A 9,902-nucleotide genomic window follows, 5' to 3' on the forward strand; every position below is an offset into this window, starting at 1 on the left:
CTTATGTCTTGCTCTGGTAAAAAGTCACACAACTAGTGTACTTAGTGTGTCACTTTTGACGTACTTATGTCTCGCTCTGGTCCAAAAGTGACACAACTAGTGTACTTAATATGTCACTTTTGATGTACTTATGTCTCCCTCAGGTCCAAAAGTGACACAACTAGTGTACTTAATGTGTCACTTTTGACGTACTTATGCCTTACTCTGGTTCAAAAGTAAAACAACTAGTATACTTAATGTGTCACTTTTCATGAAATTATGTCCCACTCTGGTCCAAAAGGGATACAACTAGTATCACTTTTGACAAGCACTGGGACACTTTATCTTAAAAGTGACACAGGAGGCTATTCTTAAATGTCATTTTATTAATAAAAAGTGACACATTTAGTAAGGCTTTTGTGTCACTTTTGGTAGAACTTCATGTGTCAATGGCTGTTAGGTCACTTCATAATTAGTTTCAAAAGTGACACAAGTGACTTCTTGTGTCACTAAAAGCCCTTTTTTAGTAGTGTTGGTGGATTTTGGTAGCTCTGGTTAAAATAGGATGGGAACCAATACTCTGTTCTGATTATTGTAGGTACCTTGTCCTTTTCTAAATGTATTTTGTGGTTGAAGTGATGATATGTTGTTGAGCAAGGGAAAATTGGTATCTATGCGGTTTAAGTTAGGACAGAAAGTGCATGGAGATATGGGAGACCCTTAGTAACACATAATTGATCATTAAAACGCCCTTAAAAGAATAGAGATTGCGTACTTCTAAGGGTGGGTCTATATAGAATCCATTGCCCGTTTTGAAAAATCACATGGCTATTGATGTATCGAGAATATTTCATAATGAGAATGGAGAAAAACAACTATTTTGAAAAAGAAATGTAAAATAAAGAAAAGAAATTTGTATAGTTGCTCCACAGGTTCACACTTACTCAAACGACGAGTAAAAAGTGTTTTACAAATAAAATGCGAGATATACGTGGACTAAGATTCTGACACTTATAGCCACATACTCCAAGAGGGGCCCCCGATTACCTTAATGATGCACTCCCATGGAATGTATCGAGAAAACATAATATTAATCTTTTATAGTCAGATATTTAAGACTATATGTGGGGTCGTTTTAACTCAGATTCCCTAAGATTGTGCATGAGATGGATGATATGATGTTAACTATATACTAATAATCTAAACAGTTGGGGATCTTTATAGAAAAATATGTAAAAGCATACACCCCCAAACAGAATGAAATGATGTATGTTGAAAGTAAGATGTAGAATGATAAGATGATGTTTGTGTAACCCATCATGGAATTTATACAATAACCTGTCATAGTTGAATTCTTCGGAAGAGTGAGAAGTTGGTAATATATATCCTTCATGAGGCTCAGATGATAGGGGATATGACATACTAGGTTTCTTAACTACTGAAATGATGAACTCTCATGTTTGTAAATTGGGTGAAGTCTCTTTAGTGGGAAGGTTTAGAAAATTATGAATGATATCAAAGGCAATTGGCTTAAGTGTGAATTTGAGGTTTCTTTGAAATGGTTTCATGGTGCTGTCCTCAGAAATTGGTGGATTTTAGATAAATGGAGGATGGATTTCAAAAGGTGTTAAATTGAGGTGGTGATGGTTGGGTGGTGGTTCTTCACATGATCTCGAGGACTCGGAGAATTCTTCATCTAGGTTTGGCGTTTCCACAAGATTGTGGTTCATATCTGTAATAGTAAGGATGTTACAAATTTGTTCCATCGATAAGTCTTGAATGACCAAACTAAATTGAAACCCACTTTCCACCATAGATTTTACTCCATCTTTTCCAAGCACTTCATTTTCTTTGTCCTCTCTACCTAACTATTCATAAATTTTCTCAATGTTATTTTCCAAATGTGTTGAGTCCAATATATGCTCTTGAGTTTCTTCTACCAGAGTTTTCTCATTTATGGGTGATGATGTATTAAAGCATGTGAGAGAAACTGTGACTTCAAGCAAATAGTCATAGTCATAAAATCTGGAATTCATACGATAGTCAGGTGGATGGTGATGGGATTTTAATTGGTTATTAATATCAGGATGGGCTTTAGCAATGGGCTTTGTTATAGTAACACCTTGTTTCTCTTGTTGGATGAGTTCTGGACTGGTAAGAAGAATATTAGTCTCAGATGTGGCCTCTTGTGAATCAAATTGGAGAAAGCATAAGGTAGTTGCTATTTGCTGAGTTAGTATAGTTTGTTTGGCCATTTCCTGGTAGAGTTGGTTTGTGATGGATGGTGTAGTGGAATATGAATTTGATATGGATGGTGATGTGTTAATGATAATGGGCTTTGGGTGAAGCCATACTCTGACTGACTGATAAGAGCCCAAAACTGTAGTTTTAACTGATTAACAATAATATTTTTAGACCAATTATGCGAGTAATAAATAAGAGTTAATGCTAATTACGTGCTTTTATGTATTCCAGGCATTGAAGTCAATTATGTGCATAAATGTGCCACTTTGGCGATATAAAGGAGTAAGGGTTGGTTGCTAAGAAGTTTTGTGATTAAAGGCCAAGATTCAAGGAGAAAAAGCCTTTGTAAAGCCCGGTCAGAAGCTGAAAAATTAGAGTCAACGCGGGCAGAAATAGCATACAAAAGTCAGTAGAACTTCCAAAGACCTTATCTTTGGACTCAAGCCTCAGAATTGGGCGTACCTTATGTCAAAACGACCGCCTCAGAAAGAGCTTTCCAATGGTCTAAACCTTGACCCGATCAGAAGAGCATAAGTGGACGAAAAGCCTATTTAAATCAAAGCTAGCTGAAAAGGGCCCTGTAAATTGAAGAAATTGGGCTTTGGGCTCGATTTTCCGGCCCAAAACATGGAACCTCAGCCCATGCACGAAAATGTGGATTTGGTCTCCTCTATTTCCACACACAAGACTTATCTCTTAGGTATCAATTAGGTTAGGATAGAAAGTAGCGATTAAAGCTTAGTTCTAGATCTAGTTTTGAGTTTTTTATTATTTAATTAATTAGTTTTCAATTATTGTTTTAGATCTAGTTTTTACTTTGCAATAGATTAGTTAGAACAGGTAAATGATTAATTTAGAATCACATTTAGTTTTATAATAAAGCATTCATCTTTAATTCCGATTTAGTTTATTGATTCAATACTTGTTTAGTTTTAGTATTGTTAAATTCATATATTAGTTGTCTTCAATTGCTAATTAGTTAATCAGAATCTAGTTTTAATTATTTAGTTATTAATTTCATTTCTTAGTTGTTAATTTAGATTTGAATCTATTGATTAGTTAAATTAGTAAGTTAGAATCTTTATATGATGTCTAGTTTTAAATCATATGGAAATGATAGTTTGATGAATCAAGGCTAAACCTCCATTAGAGGGGTTTAATGAAACCTTGATGAAAACTTGATTGTGTAATATAGAATCGTTGTAAGAGTCTATTCTACTTTAGAAGGTCGTTGATTCGCCATGAGAATGGGTTGGACTTCCTCACATGCTAGTTATGAATTGGTAGAAATGTCATGTATAATTAGGGAATAGAACAACCAATTCTTACCGTAAGAACGTAAGAATTGGATTACAACAATCTATGCTAGTTTATTAAGTTGGATTCAAGGTGGATTCAATTCCCCCATAATTCTTATTCTAGATTCAAACTTTAGTATTCCGTAGTATTTCGTAGTTGAATCCCATTATCTTGTTAATATAAATTGCATCGTAGTATAATTCGTAAAACTCTCATTGACTTTGGTAGGATTGATAGTCGTAGAAAACTTGAATGCTAAAAAACTAGGAGTGGAACGAATCTTCTATTCCAACTCTACTTCAATAGTATCGAGAGTAGAAATCTTTGATAAATAGTATACGATAAAGTTTTAGTTTTACTTCCGTTTGATATTCGTTATTTATTCGGAGTAGAATTATATTCAATTTTATATGATTATCAAATGGCGTTGCTGCCGTCTTAGTTCCCTTTCGTATTGTTTTCCTTAGAATTGTTAGTTTTCCAAAGTCCCATAACCCACCCACCCTTGTTTGATTCTCATTATAGTTGTCCATTTCAGCACTGAAAATTTTCCTCGAAGAATTACATAGAGCGCGACCCGCGCCCTGGGCAAGCTAAATTAGAGCGGCACCCGCGCCCAAGCGCATGGGACTCACTTTTTGGTTGAGCGCGACCGGCGCCTTGCCAAGGCAAAACACGAGCGCCCCCCGCGCTGAAGCGCCTGGACCTTGAGGTTTTCCCTAAGCGCGACCAGCGCCCTACCAAGGCTAACTTCAAGCGCGACCCGCGCCTAAACGCCTGGAACTCCAGCTTGACTTGAGCGTGACCTGTGCCCTACTTAGGCCTATTCTGAGCGTGACCTGCGCCTATCTTAGGCCTATTCTGAGCGCGACCTGCGCCCTCTGTTGAAACTGCCCGATTTCCACAAGTTTGTTTCAAACTTCCATTTCTTTCATTGTTTTCAGTGTTCTAACTTGTTATACACACTGGGCACGCGTAAACAAGACGATATTCATAAGCAAAGCAAGGAGGCATTCAGGTACTCTTTTCTTCCACACCTCGCATCTCCTATTCGTACTAGCATATCAGGATTGTTTGGAGTGTTGTTGTGTTTCGTTAAGATTGGCTTAGCCTTGCATGAGATTAAGGTCAGGCCGAAGAAAAACGCCTAACGTAATCAACTAGCAATGTCAACAAACACGCCTTTCTAGTATACCATTAACTACACCTCTAGCTAATATACCACACATACCACCTGAAGTAATGGCTGAAGAAAGAGAGTCTCCTCTCTCTGACTTTTACAAAGCCTTCAACGATAGCCCTAAATCTTACATCGTTCTATCAGACCTAGTGGGGGATTTCCAAATCCCCCCAAATATATTTAATTTGTTACCCATTTTTCATGGGTTAGACAATGAAAAGCCTTATCAGCACATGCATAGGATTGACCAAGTCCTTACTACATTCCACCATCCTATGGTTGGTGCTGAACAAATTAAACTAAGGGTATTTTCTTTCACTTTAGCCGATAAGGCGGCGTCTTGGTTAACTGCCCAAGCACATAATTCTGTGGACTCATGGGCTAAACTTGTTCAACTGTTTATGGAACATTTTTACCCACCACTGAAGACTGATGAAATGCATTCCAAGATTCATTTCTTTCGATAGAATCCTCATGAATCATTTTCAGAGGCTTGGAATTGTTTCACCGATCTACTTATAGAGTGTCCACACCATAACCTCGCAAAAGACACGCTAGTTCGTGCCTTTTCAAGGGACTGTTACACCACCACAAGGAGGTGCTTGACATAATGAATGGGGGTAGTTTCCTAAGTAAGGGAGCCTCAGAGGCTTATAAATTTTTAGAAGATCAAACTAAGCATAATAATAACTAGGGGGGTAGTGACGATATCTCCTGCAATGCTAGTTCTTCTACAACAGTAAAGGCCGCCAATATGATTGAGATGAAACCCGATCCGGAACTAGCGTAGAAAACTTGAATGCAAAAGAACTAGGAGTGGAACGAATCTTCTATTCCAACTCTACTTCAATAGTATCGAGAGTATAAATCTTTGATAAATAGTATACAATAAAGTTTTAGTTTTACTTTAGTTTGATATTCATTATTTATTCGGAGTAGAATTATATTCAATTTTATAGGATTATCACTGACCAGGTGGATATATGAATGGTGGTTGACTATTTGTGGTGGAACTCCATGAATTGTCGACATGGTTAGAAAACTCTTGAGTGTATGGGGTACTAGGGAAGTTTGAAAATTGAGGTTTATAATCGTAAAGATTTCCCATAATAGACTCGAATTCGGCATATGATGGACAATGGGATAACCAGTGATAAAGACTACCGCAAAAAGAACAATGTTCTGGGTTTGCATTGTAATTCCATGACGGTTGTGATGCATATTGATAAGACATGAATGCTCAATCAATGATGATGCACAAACAGTAGAAATTCATTTTTTTGGATTTTTGAAAATATTTGCTTTTGCCTATATTTTACTATGTTCAGGGGAACAATTGGGTGCGAGATTAGGATGACTCTAGTACTACTGGCCTTTCAAAAAAAAAGGATGGCTCTAGGCAGTCACTTCACCAAGAATCTCACTCACGATGAATTTGGGGGGGGAGGAGTGAGGAATGTAGTTGGTCCACTGAAATCTGGTAACTGATTACCCTAAATCCTCGTGGCTATATTTTTGTCCTTTTATGGAGGAACATGACTACTTGGGCTCTAGTTGATTGATTTTAATTAATCTTTTTTGGTCTTGGACTTTCAAGAATCAAACAACGTCCAATTTACCTACATTGGCTAATGACTTCCCAATGGTTGTTATGGCTCGGGTTCAACCTTATTCGCGAATGTAAATTGTAGTGTGGAAAATAAATTTCAAATAATCACGTAAGTATGCTTAAACACACAAGTATCCTTTTACTTGGGCTTCGAGGATTGATAAGAGCCCAAAACTGTAGTTTTAACCCTTTAACAGTCATACTTTTAGACCAATTATGTGAGTAATAATTAAGAGTTAACACTGATTACGTGTTTTTATGCATTTCAGGCTTCAAAGTCCATTATGTGCAGAAATGTGCCACTTTAGCGAGATAAAGGAGCAAAGGTCGGTTACTAAGGAATTCCGTGATTAAAGGCCAAGTTTCGAGAAGACAAAGCCTTTCTAAAAGCCCGGTCAAAATTTGAAAAGTCGCCGGGCGTAAAACAAAGACACAAAGTCGTGAGAACTTCGAAGGACATATCTTTGGATTCAGACCTCGGAATGGGGCCTACCTTATGTCAAAACTACCGGCTCGGAAAGAGCTTTCCAATGGTCTAAGCCTTGACCCAATCAGAGGAGCAGAACTGGATGGAAAGTCTGTTGAAGCCAACTGCAGCTGAAGAGGCCTTTTTGGACTGAAAGAATTGGGTTTTGGGCCTGATTCTCTGGCCCAAAACATGGCTCCAAGCCCATGCACGATTTTTGGATCTGAATGTATAAAAACAAAAGCTTAGCTCTTTGTTAATGGTAGATAGTTAGGCCTAGATTAGATTTAGCTTAGTTAGCCTCCATTAATGAATTCTAGATCTAGTTTTTCATGTAGATTAATTAAGTTTAGTTCCATTTCAATTATTGTATTAGATTAAACCTTTGAATCTTGTTCTTCATTTTGATTAGATCAATAAAGTAGTATTTTTTTATCAATTTCGATTTTGTCATTTCCATTCCTAGATCTAATTTCAATTCCTATCTTTATTTCAATTGAGTCATTAAATTAGATTTCATTATTGTTTAATTAAGTAAATTTCAATTCTTTATATCATGTTTAGTTTAAATGTAATCGGAAATGATTGCATAATGATTCTCGGCTAAACCTCCATTAGAGGGGGTTGAGAAGCCTTAATGAAAGCTTGATTCCGAATATCGTAGAATCGTCGTAATTTCCTTTTCACTCTAGAAACGATTAGTTCACCATGAGAATGGGTTTAATCGTTCATATGCTAGTTATGAATTGGTAGGAATGCCATGTGTAATTAGGGATTAGGAAGAACCAATTGTTCTTGAAGCAGCGATTCAATTCGGATTCTTGACGATTAAGTAGTTAAAAGGAACTTAAGTCGAGTTAAGGTGGAATCAATCCCCTTCTAACTCCTTATCATAGAATCAACGTAGCATTCCCTTAGTTATTCCCATAGTCGACTAGTTGCATTTCGTGGGTAGTTGCATCGTAGTCTAGTTGCCTCATTTGTAAATCTCTCATTAGACTTTAAGTTTAGAGTACTTACACTTGAGAACATAGCATACGGAAGGACTAGGAGTGGAACGAATCACTCTACTCCACTATATCGCATAGGATTGAGAGTAGAATCTTTGATAAATATAGGCACGTAAATTAGTTTTAGTTTACTTACGTTTTGAGTTTTATCGTTCATTTCGTAGGTAAATTATTCATTTTATGTTTTATCAAATGGTGCCGCTGCCATCTTAGTTTCACTTTCGTATTGTTTTCGTAGTATTAGTACTGTTCTTAAAGTCCCATTTCACCCACCCACCCTTGTTTGATTCATACTGTGGTTGTCCATTTCAGAGTTGAAAAATTCCTGGTAAAAATTACACGGAGCTATCCTCCTGAGCGACGACCGCCCTAACTCACTGGACATAGAGCGCGAACCGCCCCCATGTGGAGCGCGACCCGCGCTAAAAACACTGTAATTTGAAAATTACTCGAGCGACCGCACCACTATGGCGCGAAATCTGTCAAATTTTTCGGATTTCGGCCAGTTTTGACTCGAACTTTGCTCTTTCTTTCATATTTTTCAGTGTTCTAACCGCTATATAATTGAAAAGCGTAAACAAGACGCTATTCATAAGCGAAAGCAAGGATGCAATCAGGTATTCCTTTCTTCCACACCTCGCTCTCTGTTAGAGGTTTATACTAGTATATCGAGAATTGTTTGGAGTGTTGATGTGTTTAGCTAAGTTTGGTTTTAGCCTTGTATGAGATTAAGGTGCGGCGAACAAAACACCGAACGTAATTACACAACAACGTCAACAAACAAGTCTATCTAGTATACCACCCACTACACCTCTAGCTACTATTTCACACACATCACGACACAATGCCCGACGACGAAAGAGAGGCCTCTCTCGACTTCTACAAAGCCTTGAGCGATAGCCCCAAATCTTGCATCGTTCTAGCGGACCGGGTGGGGATTTCGAATCCCTCCAAATATTTTTAATTTGTTACCCGTTTTTCATGGATTAGACCATGAAAACCCTATCGGCATTACATCGTAGGATTGAACAAGTCTTAACAACATTCCACCATCCCTACGGTTGGTAAGTGCGGAACAAATTAAATTAAGGGTATTCCCTTTCACCTTAGCCGATAAAGGCGTCTTGGTTAGCGCCCAAACGCCTAATTACGTGGACTCGTGGGCTAAACTTGTTCAATTGTTTATGGAACATTTTTACCCACCCCTAAAGACGGATGAGATGCTTTCCAAGATTCATTTCTTTTCGACAAAATCCTTATGAATCATTTTCAGAGGCTTGGAATCGTTTCACCGATCTCCTTATAGAGTGTCCACATCATAACTTAGCGAAAGACACGTTAGTTCGTGCCTTTTTCAAAGGACTTCTACACCACCATAAAAAAGTCTTTGACATAATGAATGGGGGTAGTTTCTTAAGCAAAGGAGCCTCGGAGGCTTATAAATTTTTAGAGGACCAAACTAAGCGAAATAACAGCTGGAGGGGTAGTGACGATTACTCCCGCTCCGCTAGTTCTTCTTCAACAGTTAAGGCTACTAGTATGTTTGAGGTTAAATCAGATCCCCGAGCTTAAAACTCTAATTGAATCCCTCACAAAAAGGTAGACGCCATTTCGTACAACAAAAGCCAATCCCCTCGGCCATGAATGTAAATACAAATCCATGTAGTTTCATTTGGAGCCCCGAGCATCCCGACTCACACTATCCTATTGCCTATGAATAAGCTTGTTCCATTAATAGTGAACCTAACGCCCCTTGGAGACAAAATCCCAACTTCGGTTGGAGAAATAACCAAAACGTCACACTTCAAGGGTACAATAATCAATATGTTAGGCCTCACGCGACGGCTTTAACCAAGCCCCACTACGACAAGGGCGTGGTCGTGGGAATTTTAATAATTATAACAACCAAGTGCAACCTCGACAAGGCCAAGCACAAGGTCAAAGTAGTTATAATAATTATAATGCTAATAGAGGTATCGTTCCAGTAAATAATAACTATCAAAATCCACCCATAAATAATTCACGTGAAATAATTCCAGTCACACCACCCGTGACTACTACACCCACACAACCGGATCGTCTTGACACCTTCATACAAGTGAGCCAAAAACTTTT

General features: G+C 37.9%; 1 pseudogene; it reads right to left on the minus strand.

Annotated features, from left to right (window-relative positions):
- Positions 1–9,017: 9,017 nt before the first annotated feature.
- LOC147509990 (small nucleolar RNA R71) lies at positions 9,018–9,112 on the minus strand (annotated as a pseudogene).
- Between the last annotated feature and the right edge of the window lie 790 nt (positions 9,113–9,902).

Source organism: Coptis chinensis, chromosome 3 (assembly GCF_015680905.1).
Source record: "Coptis chinensis isolate HL-2020 chromosome 3, ASM1568090v1, whole genome shotgun sequence".
NCBI lineage: Eukaryota > Viridiplantae > Streptophyta > Magnoliopsida > Ranunculales > Ranunculaceae > Coptis > Coptis chinensis.